Source organism: Ochotona princeps, chromosome 15, assembly GCF_030435755.1.
Source record: "Ochotona princeps isolate mOchPri1 chromosome 15, mOchPri1.hap1, whole genome shotgun sequence".
Lineage (NCBI taxonomy): Eukaryota > Metazoa > Chordata > Mammalia > Lagomorpha > Ochotonidae > Ochotona > Ochotona princeps.
Genome location: NC_080846.1, coordinates 28119965 through 28131651, shown reverse-complemented (window position 1 = coordinate 28131651; position 11687 = coordinate 28119965).

Sequence of the window (11687 nt, the reverse complement as noted above, 5' to 3'; positions counted from 1 at the left end):
TCATGCTAACAATTGCAACACAGATTTTATTATGTTTATTTCACAAATGGAGAAATCAGAATGCTGAGAACTGATTTTTTTTTCTCAATATCACGCTCAGAATGAAGAGAAAACTTGGCTCTGAATTAAACTTGACCTGTTTTTAAAACTCTGTTCTTTTTCTTCTCACTTTGACTTCCCAGGAAACTAAGTGATGGATTTTAATTCCTAAGAACGTAGTGACAATAGGTCATTTGTTTTCAAGAACTCCACAGGCAGATAACTATTTCTTTATATTTTATTTTTATTGAAAAAATGTCACATATACAGAGAGGAGGAGAGACAGAGAGGAAGATCTTCCATCTGCTGATTCACTCCCCAAGTGGCCGCAATGGCCAGAGTTGAGCTAACCAAAAGCCAGGGGCCAGGAGCTTCTTCTGTGTCTCCCACATGGGTGCAGGGTCTCAAGGTTTTGGGCTATCCTTGACTGCTTTCTCAGGCCACAAGCAGGAAGCTAGCTGGTAAGCGGGGCTCCTGGGATTAGAACAGGTACCCATATGGGATCCTGGTATGTGCAAGGTGAGGACTTTAGCTACTAGGCTATCACACTGGGCCCCAGGTAAATAGCTATTAAATGGATATTTGGTGAAAATTATATTATGTAGAAGTACATGGAGAATTCAAATACTTCTTACGAGCACATTGTAAGTTCTAGATGTACATGATGTAGAAACTCAGTAAAGTTAATCTGTCTGCTAATTCTCCTGGTTTTGATCCATCTGTCAATTATAAACATTCTGGTTATTATTTTAGTATAAGATACTAGTAGACACACATACACACACAAATTGTTAATCTTTATGTTTTCATAACAAAGCAAATAACCTTGCTAAGGCAATTTCTAAAGGCTGTTTTCTCTATTGAAAAGTTTTTCAAGTAATCAAATACATGAGTTTGGTTATAGTTGCATGAAACATATTGCTTTGATTTATTTTGCAAATAAACAGCATAAGGTGGGAGGTGTGGATTGCTTTATGATACCAACTTTAGCAGTTCCCCTCATTCAGAACTTGCAAGGCTTAGGCAAATTCTGCTGATGTTATTGTTTTCTGCTGAGCATGCTTATCCTGGATCACACCCAATGTGGGGACTTCTCTGTTGTATGAAAGCCACTGGTTAAGCTCTCAAATATAAGGCAGCCTCAGTTCACACATTTGGGGAATTTAGCATTTTGTTCTTACATGTTCCAAAACCTATCATGGTGTCAGAGTCAGCATTTTTTGCTAAATGATCCAATGAAAGTATGAATCAGAAGGTGAAAAAAATTTAATATGTCTATTGAGTGCTTCAACCCTAACCAAAAAACCAAAGAATATATTGAAATGTTTACGGGGATGGTAACTGAATTAGGCTTTGTGATGGCTTTTGCTTGTGCTTTCTGTTAGTAATTCAACCAACTAGATTCAGAAAAAAAAAAAATCCACGTATTTCTGAAATGAACAGATAAAACTAATACACAAGATGTCTTTCCAAGCCAAATTTCAGCCAGACTCTTTTCATTTATAGAAATGTATTTATGTAATTTATTTGAAAGAGAAACTGAGAAGATGAAAAGAAAAGGAAGAGAAATAGAGTCATGTTTCATTTACAGACTCACTTCCCAAAAGCCAACAGTCAGGTTAGGGTGAAGCCAACGCCCACAGTCAGGAACTGAATCCTGGCTTCCTGCCTTGGTGACAGCATCCCACTTTTGAATCAGTGAACACAGCAGGGAACTGCGGTCAACAGTGCAACTGGACTCACTCAAGCACTGAAACACAGGATGTGGACATATCAAGAAGATATGTCAGACACCCAGCTCTCAAACTGATGTTCACTGAATCCATAATCATGGGACGTTGGCAGGAGGGGAAAAACTGCACTGGTTTCACAAAACCATGATAGTCATGGTTTGACAGTCACTTGAAGATACTCTCTTGATACAACTGACAATGAATTTCAGAAACTGGGCCCCAGGTGCTGCTATGTCTAAATTCCCTTGATGTTTTGCCAACAGGATTTCCATTTGATTATTTCTCACAACTCAGAGAAGCAAAACAAACTCTCACATACACACATGCTTGCAAACTGCAGCTCCAGCTCCAGCTCCACTACTTGAACAAACACAATTTAATTATCACTGCTAGCTCTGATAAGAATAGCTTTCTCACGTTGCATTTTAAGATTTTCCACAATAGGTCTTAACCTATCTTTCCAATATTATATACACCACCCCTGCAGAATTCTGCTTCCACAAAATTGAAATAGTTCATTGTGGCCAGAAGTAACCAATGATTTTCCAACTCCGTGACTTTGTAGTGCTGTTCCTTTATTTATATTTTCCTTCTGCATTTGTGGAAATTCTACTGGTAATCTTGTTTTAGTAAGCCAAGTGTAGTCTATGGGCCAGCAGCTATGGCACTGGGCAGAAACAGAATTCATTCTCACTCCAGATCTACTGATTCTAAATCTGAATGTATTTAACAGGATCCCAAAGGTCTGTGAATCTAAAGTTTGGACAATTTCAAATGATAGTTTGTTTGTGTGTGTGATACCTGATATTTTAAATTGATGTTCACAGTGAATGTATTTTCCTCCTTGGCTCTTGACATCTATAGATTCATTCATTATTTATTAAGTCGACACATATTTATAAAGTAGCTATTAGGTAAGACAGTTGACACCTATTTAAAAATGTGAATATTTCTCACTTTTCGGCCAGAAACCATGGAAATACACACAGTTTAATGTGCCTAAAAGTTGAGGTATTTGCAGAAAAGAGGTAGAAAATGGAACAACCAAGCAGAAGCCAAAGCAATGATACACAGCAAGTGCATCTATGGGATACAATGATAAAATGTCCACTAATCGGCCCAGCACAGAAGCCTAGTAGCTAAAGTCCTTGCCTTGAACACACCGGGTTCCCATGTGGGCACTGGTTCTAATACTGGCAGCCCCACTTCCCATTCAGCTCCCTGCTTGTGGCTCAGGAAAAGCAGCTGAGGATGGCCCAAAGCCTGGGGAGCCTGTACCTGTGTGGGAGACCCGGAGGAGGCTCCGGCTCCTGACTTCTAGCTCTGAAGTGGCTCAACTCTGGCCGTGGGGTGGCTTGGGGAGTGAAATGAGCAGAGAGAAGATCTTTCTTTCTCTCCTCCTCTCTGCGTATCTTACTTTGCAGTAAAAATAAATGTTCTAAAAAATTGACACTATTGATAGATTTTTTCCAAGATGTGAAAGGGGAATTGGATAATGGAAATAAGGCCAACAGTAAGTTGATTCGATAGTATTTAACTTGCACTACTTTGGAAAGCAAATCTGAATTGCCAGTTCCTGGCCCAGCACATGAGAATCCTGAACACGGCTGTACTGTAGATGCTCACTCACGCATTTCCAGTTAGCCTAGCACAGATGGGATTGGCTGGTCAAGTCTAGGTTAAGACATGGCAACTTAGCCTCATAGAGCCTCTCATTCTTCACTACACATAGTTTATTCATAGGGAAGTTGAATAACATTGCAAGATATTGAGGAAAAATGCATGTTACATCTTCTGTTTTCATTGACCAAGGAAATTTTTCAGACTAGCGTGGATTTAAAAGAGTGAAGAGAATATTTCTTGATGAGAAATCTAGAAAATCAGTAAAAGAGATGCAAATATGAATAACTGGTCAATTTTAAAACAATTTATTAAACTTCAAATAGTTAAAATTGAGGCATATGTATACATATATATATGATTTATTTTACCTTAATATAGACTTACATACAGAGAAGATCATCCTTCCTCTTCACTGGAAACAAACTAAATTTTCCATATGTGCAAGTAGGTTTATCAATATGTGATCAAGAAAGATTGATCCTGTCCATGAATCTGATGACTCACTGTTGATTACAATGACCAGTTAACAGGAGTAACAGAGGAGATGATTTTTTTTTTTTTGCAATGGGTTGAAAATTTTATAACTGTTAAAATCCTTTCTTCACTAGTATATATGACAAGACAGATGGAGTCACAGAGTGATGTAAATAGTGTCCTTAAATTTTGCACCTACTTTGATGAAAATCATGTAATGCACCCCCTATGGATTTTTTTTAAACCAGTAGGGGCTCTATGCATATATGGGATTTGAATGAGATGAAAATGTGGCAGAATGTTCTGTTCTTTAATGTGGCAAAAATTGCAAGGTGCACACACTCCATTTCAATGGAAAAACTCCTTGCAAATGTAGTATTTCAAGCAGAACTAAGACTCCCTACAATACCGCCTTGTAATACTGCTAAAAAGCTATCATAATGCAGAGCTGGAGTTCAGCAGTCTTGTTGCTCATGAATGTTCAAATTATAAAGAAAACATATTTAGAATAATTACCTGTTTTAAGCAAAAACAAAGAAATTTTCTTTTGTTCTTACTGTGGAAATGTATGAAGGTTGAAGTAAATTTAGCAAGTAGGAAAAAAACATCATCTATGTTTTGTAGGTAATTATATATGGATTACCTTAAATGCATACATGCTTCTTAGGCCTAATTAAATGTGATAGATTCCTTCATTCTTTTGCATTGTGACTTGCTTGAACAGATACAGCTAAGCACATATAAGGGATATTGTGAGTTGAGGTCAATGATTTTCAAAATAGCATACCTGTATATAATTTTGCAATGTGCATTCATGTTTGTTTTGATGTTATTCTGATCCAACTATAAGGAATACAACACAGCATTATACTTGTCCCATTTTATATGCAAACACTGAATCCCAGGGAGATAGGTGGCCAAATACCACAATGCTCATATTTAAAAGACCATGCAAGAAATGGTTTTCTGATTTCACAACCAGGGCTCTTCTCCATACAATGCAATACCTTTTTCATACACATGTTGAAAATGTTGTCCTTTTATCTCTCCAGAGAGAAATAAAGATGCAATTGTGACCCTTCTTTAAGTGTTACTAGGTAACAAGCCTGTCAAACATCAAGATGATTTTGATATCTCAAGGGTAATCCAGGGAAAGTTTCAGGAAGAAAATTTTAGGGGTCAGCATTTCAGTGTAGTGGGTTAACCCACCACCCATGACTCAGGTATTTTAAATGGGCACCAGTTCAAGTCCTGGCTGCTCCACTTCTGATTTAATATGCTGCTAATGTGCCTGGGACAGCAGCCAAATATGACCTAAGTATCTGGGCCTTTACACATATGTAGGAGACCTAGATGAAGCTAATGGTTCTTGCCTTCTGTCTGACCCAGTCTGCTGAGGCCATTCGGGGAATGAACCAGGGGATAAAAGAGCTAAGTATATGTTTATGGGTGTCTCCCTCTGTCTAACTCTACCTTTCAAGTCAAATTATTTTTAAACATTTGGTTATTAAAGAGAAATAATTTTTAGAATGGTAGTAATCACCTGAGTATATTTACAGTAAGTATTTTGGATAAACAGAATTGTACCTGCAACCTGAGGAAAAAGAATTTAAAATGTTTAAAAGGATGTTTTCAAAAAAACTTCTTAAATTTTCTACAGAAGCAAACTAGCCACTAAAAAAAATCTAACTATTTATGCTGGTATCATGGCATAATAGGTTAAGCCTCCACCTATGTTGCTGCATCCCACATAGTCACTGGTTTGAGTCCCAGCTACTCCATTTCCAATCCAGCTCCCTTCCTATGTGCCTGAGAACGCAGTGAAAGAAGGCTCATGTCCTAGGGCCCCTGTACCCATGTGGAAGGAAGGTTCAGGCTACTGGCTTGGAGCAGTCCAACTCCAGCAATTGTGGCAATGTGGGGTATGAACAAGCAGATGGAGGACCTCTCTTTATTTCTGTCTCTTCTTTTCTCTTTCTGTAAATCTGCCTTTTGAATAAACAGAAACAATCTTTTAAAAATACCTTACTATCTAAACCTAAATCTAAAGAGCTGTGTGTTCCTTTTCTCCTTATGGTTCCAACAGTTTTATCTTTTTTTTTTTTTTTAATTGGAAAGCCGGATATACAGAGAGGAGGAGAGACAGAAAGGAAGATCTTCCATCCGATGATTCACTCCCCAAGTGAGCCGCAACGGGCCGGTACGCGCCAATCCGATGCCGGGACCAGGAACCTCTTCCGGGTCCCCCACGCGGGTGCACGATCCCAAAGCTTTGGGCCGTCCTCGACTACCTTCCAGGCCACAAGCAGGGAGCTGGATGGGAAGTGGAGCTGCCGGGATTAGGACCAGCGCCCGTATGGGATCCCGGGGCTTTCAAGGCGAGGACTTAAGCCACTAGGCCATGCCGCCGGGCCCCAACAGTTTTATCTTAATGTTGATTTTCACTCATGACTGCTGGCTCCCTGTGTGTATTGGCTGAAGACCAATTTCTTGTAGGACAGGTATGAGGCCCAACAGGAAGCCATGGTAACACAATAGAATAAGGTATGTTCCTAAGTAGAATATAACCAAAATTTATATAGTTTGGCCTCTTATATTTTTAAAATGAATTTTTCTCTACTTCCTAAGATAGAGTACAACTTTGCTTTTTTGGCTGCCTGAAGAATACAATTGACCCTAACATATTTAAAATTACTCAATATGTTTAAATGACATAAGAGGAAAAAAATGTGTCACTGTCCTTTCAGTGGGAAGAAGTACGAGGAGAGCCATGACACCTTTCGACCACATACCATTACTCCTTTCTACTATCCTTCTCTTAGGATTTTGTGCACCAAATTCAGGAAAGAGACCCACTGCAAAAGCTCAACGGCTAAATCCTCACCTTGCACATGCCAGGATCCCACATGGGTGCTGGTTCGTGTCCTAGCTGGTCCACTTCCAATCCTGCTCCCTGCTTATGGCTTAGGAAAGCAGTAAAGGACGGCCCAAAGCCTAGAGACCGTGTACCAACACAGGAGACCTGGAAGAAGCTCCTGGTTCCTGGCTTCAGATCAGCTCAGCTGTGGCCATTGCAGCCATTTGGGGAGTAAACCATCAGAAGGAAGATCTTTCTGTTTCTCCTTCTCTTAGCAATCTGTTCTGCTTTTCAATAAATAATAATAAAAAAAATTCAGATGATGTGATTTCTGGGAATACTTCAGGTGAGGAAATCTTTTCCATGTATCTTGTGGACTCCAAATCTAGCTATACGCAATCCTCTGAGATGTGGCTTTCCTAATATTATGTGTAGATATTGACACTATTTGATGCCAGGATCGGATGGAAAACAGACTTTACTTCTAAGAACCATAATTAGAAGCTCATGACAATGAATAAGCAGCTACCTAAACCATACAATCAGTTCTGCTTCAATTCTATGTCATAGAAATCAGATTTCTGCAGAAGAATTGTCATATCCCAAAGGTACAGCCATGAAAATGCAACACTAAACATAACTATGTTATTTCTAGATTTTTCTATTTACTTCTTGGGATGTAGCCACACTGATGATCTACCAGCTGCAGGGAGAATAGCCTACATTCAGCAATTAGCAAACAACTGCTTGTGACAATGTGGAGCAAAAGATATCCCGATCCACTATTGGGAGTGCAGACTAGTGCAGCCACTATGGAAGTCAGTATGTAGAATTCTCAGACAACTGAAAATTGAGCTGCCATATGACCCATCTCTTCCACTCCTAGGGATATAGATAAACGAAATGAAATCTGTATTGGAGAAAGCAACCTACAACTCAATCCACAACAGCACAGTTCAAAAAAGTGAAGACATGGAAACATCCAGATGTGGGTCAACAAATGAGTGGATAATGACACATCGATGCAGCTCCTCTATGAAATATTACACCACCATATAAAGCATGAAATCCTACCACTTGCAACATCATGGTCTCAACTGAAGACCATTATACTTAGTGAAGCATGTCCCAAAAAGACAACTACCATTTATTCTGATGTAAAAACAGCTTTTATACAAAATACAAAATAGATAGATGTAATTAGGTATATACATATATTCTCATAGATGAACTATAATGGAGACTAGTATACAGGATGTAAAGACACGTTGTACTACATTGCTCCTGATTAGAAGTAGGACTCCCAATGAAACATTTAAATATACCTTTACAGTGTTATACTAGACTTTTCTATCTTTATCTATATCTATCATACCATGACACATTTAAAAAGCAGAAAGCTAAACTTGTAACTTACTAAGGGATACTGACTATATTATCACTAAGGCGGGAAAATGGTGAGAAGGAAGAATGGGGAAGGAGGGCAAGCAGGTGGAGGAAAGAACTCCCATACCTACAAAACTCTATTATGAAAAATAATTTTTTTCAGAAAAGCTTAGTTTCACAGAGAAATGGCTTCTTTTTCTGTAAAATGTTATCTTTCTCTCCCCTGAAGTCATAAACACTCCTATTAATCAAATCTGATTTGTTATTTGAGATTTATAGGATACCAACCTTTTATGAAAATATTAAAACACCAAGTCAATAACATTTCAGTCATTATTCAAAATGTGATGTCAATGGTGTCTAAACACAAATACTCTTTAATAAACCAAGGATACAAATATTTGTAGAATTGGGATGGATATACAAACCATAAAGTTTATTTAGGTCAGTGATTTTTAGACTGGCCACAGTGCTTTCAATTCGCTCTGGGAAACACAGTTGCCAACCAAACTTAAATTTGACTGCATTCCAACTGAAATTTAATTTGAAAGTATCCATTCTTAGGGGGAAAAAAACAAAAATAATATGTACTGTGATCAATTTATTCAGTTGGTAGATATAAAACGTATATTGATAAATTATAGATAGATGATAGGTAGATAAAAGGATAAATAGATATAAATAGATCGCTAGAATGATAGGAAAGGAGAGAGAGATAAAACTTGCTTTAATCCTTAAATTAAATGCTTTCTTGACTAGCAAATCTACCCTGGTTTGTGCTAATGTGCTGCACATGATGGGAGAGGAGGGATGCTTCATTTTCTGTTTTAGAACACTTACTATTCCAAGCACAGTACATGTTAGTTTCATTATTTAATTCATTCTCACAGGATTCATTTGAAATGGTATTATGATTCCCATTTTATAAGTGGAAAAAGGCTCAGGGAAGAAACTAGTTCACAGTCAATGAAGTTGAAAGAGTTTTCAAATTAATGCAGATAACACTGAATTAGAAGTCCAGAATTTTCTCCTGTAACCGCCACTATATTGACAATAGTAGGATATGACTTGTGCATATTATGTACACATGCAAGCAACATGCAGGAAAATGTGAAGAGTCCACTTAGAGTTGTGTTTCAAAATCCATGGGGCAAAGGGATGTGGTGCAGTAGCGTACTAGCTAACGTCCTCGCCTTGCACGCACTAGGATCCCATATAGTTGCTGGTTTGTATCCTGGCTGCTCCCTTCTCTTCCAGCTCCCTGCTTGTATTCTGGGAAAAGAGTAGAGGATGGACCTAGAACTTGGGACCCTGCACCTGTGTGGGAGACCCAGAAGTTCTCGGCCTTGGCTTCAGATCAGGTCAGCTCTGGCTGTTGCAGCTACTGGGGTAGGGGTGGAGGGTGAACCAGCAGATGGAAAATCTTTGTTTCTCCTCTCTGTAGATCTGACTTTCCAATTAAAATAAATAAATCTTTTTCAAAAAAATCCTGGGGAGGTGATAATAGCAGAAACCCTCTCAAATATAAAAAAAATCTACAGATGCTCACATTACACAGGTAACCGTATAGGAAAGAGATGGGCACCTGGCACAGGTTAAGCTGCTTCTCGGGATGCCTACGTCACATAGTGGAGTTTAAGTCCTAGCTACTCCCAGTATCCAGCACAGCTCCTAGCTAAGGCACCAGATGACAGCACAATTTTTAATCTCCTGATACCCCTGTGGCTGACCAGGATGGAGGTCCGGAAGTGTGGTTTCAACCTTGCCTCGTCACGGCAATCACTGCATTTGGGGAACACACCAGTGGACAGGTCTCTCATTGCTGTCATTTCTTCTTTTGCTGTCACTCTGTCTTTCCAATCATTCATTAAATTATAGGAGATTAATAAAATGTAAGTGCATATTTGGATACAAGCTAATATATAATAAATATCTGCCTACATACATTAAATCATGTTTAGATTATTTATAAAGCTAATGAAATATAAATACTATAAAATTAAATAATAATATTTGTGGGAGAAAGACAAGATAAAAAGAAAAAAGTCTGTACATAATCAATATACATTTATATCTAAGATGTAATATGATTTTTCTTTTTAACTGTCACATAACAATTATACATATTTGGGGATAATCTGCAGTGTTATGACACAAGTATATATTATGAGATGTTCATATGGAAAGACAACAAAACCTTAAGAGCTACAGCAATCTTAAACAACAAAAATAAAGCCAGAGGCTTCCCTGATTTGGAGGCATACTACAGGGCAGTTATAATCAAAACAGCCCGATATTGGTGCAGTAATAGGTATGTGAACCAATATAGAGTTGAAATCCCATAAATGAATCCATGTGTCTATAACTATTTTTTTACAAATGAGTCAAAATCAGTTCCTGTAGAGAGAACAGACTCTCCAACAAAATTGTGCTGAGAGAAAAATGGATCTACAATGAAGAAATGACTCCCCTAACTTTACCTTATGTAAGAATCAATGCTAAGTGGATCAAAGACCTAAATCTACAACCTGACACTATCAAATTATTAGACAAAAACATCAGGAAAACTCTGATACATTGGCATATGCAAAGATTTCCTGGAAAACATCCCAGAACACATACAATAAAAGCAAAACTAGACAAATGAGATTACAGCAAGCTAAGACGCTTCAGCACAGCAAAGGAAACAACAAATATGCAACCAGAAGACTGGAAGAACATATGTGCAAACTAAATATGATACAGGATTAATATCTAATATTTATAAAGAGCTCAAGAAACTCAGCAATAACAGAACAAAATCATTCAGCACATGGGCAAAGGACACGAGCAGACACTTTTCAAACAACGAAACAAAAGTAGCCAACAGACACGTGAAAAAATGCTCAGAACCAAAGAGGGACCAGCGTGATGACTCAATCTGGTTCATCCCTCAGCTGAAGGTGCTGACATCCTATATGGGCACTGACTTGGACACCGCTGCTCCACTTCCCATCCAGCTCCCTCTTGTGGTCTGGGAGAGCAGTGGAGAATAGCCCTAAACCTTGGGACCTTGCACCACTTGGGAGACCTGGAAGAAGCTCCTGCTTCCTGGTTTTGAGTTGAGTTGTGGCCATTTGAGGATTGAGCCAGAGGATGGAAGGTCTTTCCCTCTGTCTCTCTCTGTGAAAATCTGCCTTTCCAATGAAAATAAATCTTTCAACCAAAAAAGGATGAATTTTCATCTTATCCCAATTAGAATGGCTATTAGCCAATGGTAAAACAACAACAGAAACAATAAATGGTACCAAGGATGTGGGGATAATGGTATCTAAATCCACCATTTGTGGAAATGTAAATTAGTACTATCATTATAGATATCACTTAGAGATTTGAGAATAGATCTACCATGTGATCAAGCTATCCCAGTCCTGGAAATGCATTCAAAGGAAGTTAAACAACATATTAAAATCATCTGTATCCTTTTACTTATTGCAGCTCAATTCAACAACATCAAATATATGTAATAAATCCAGATATCTATCAACTGAAGACCGGATAAAGAAAATACACACATTTAAACATAGGCACACACA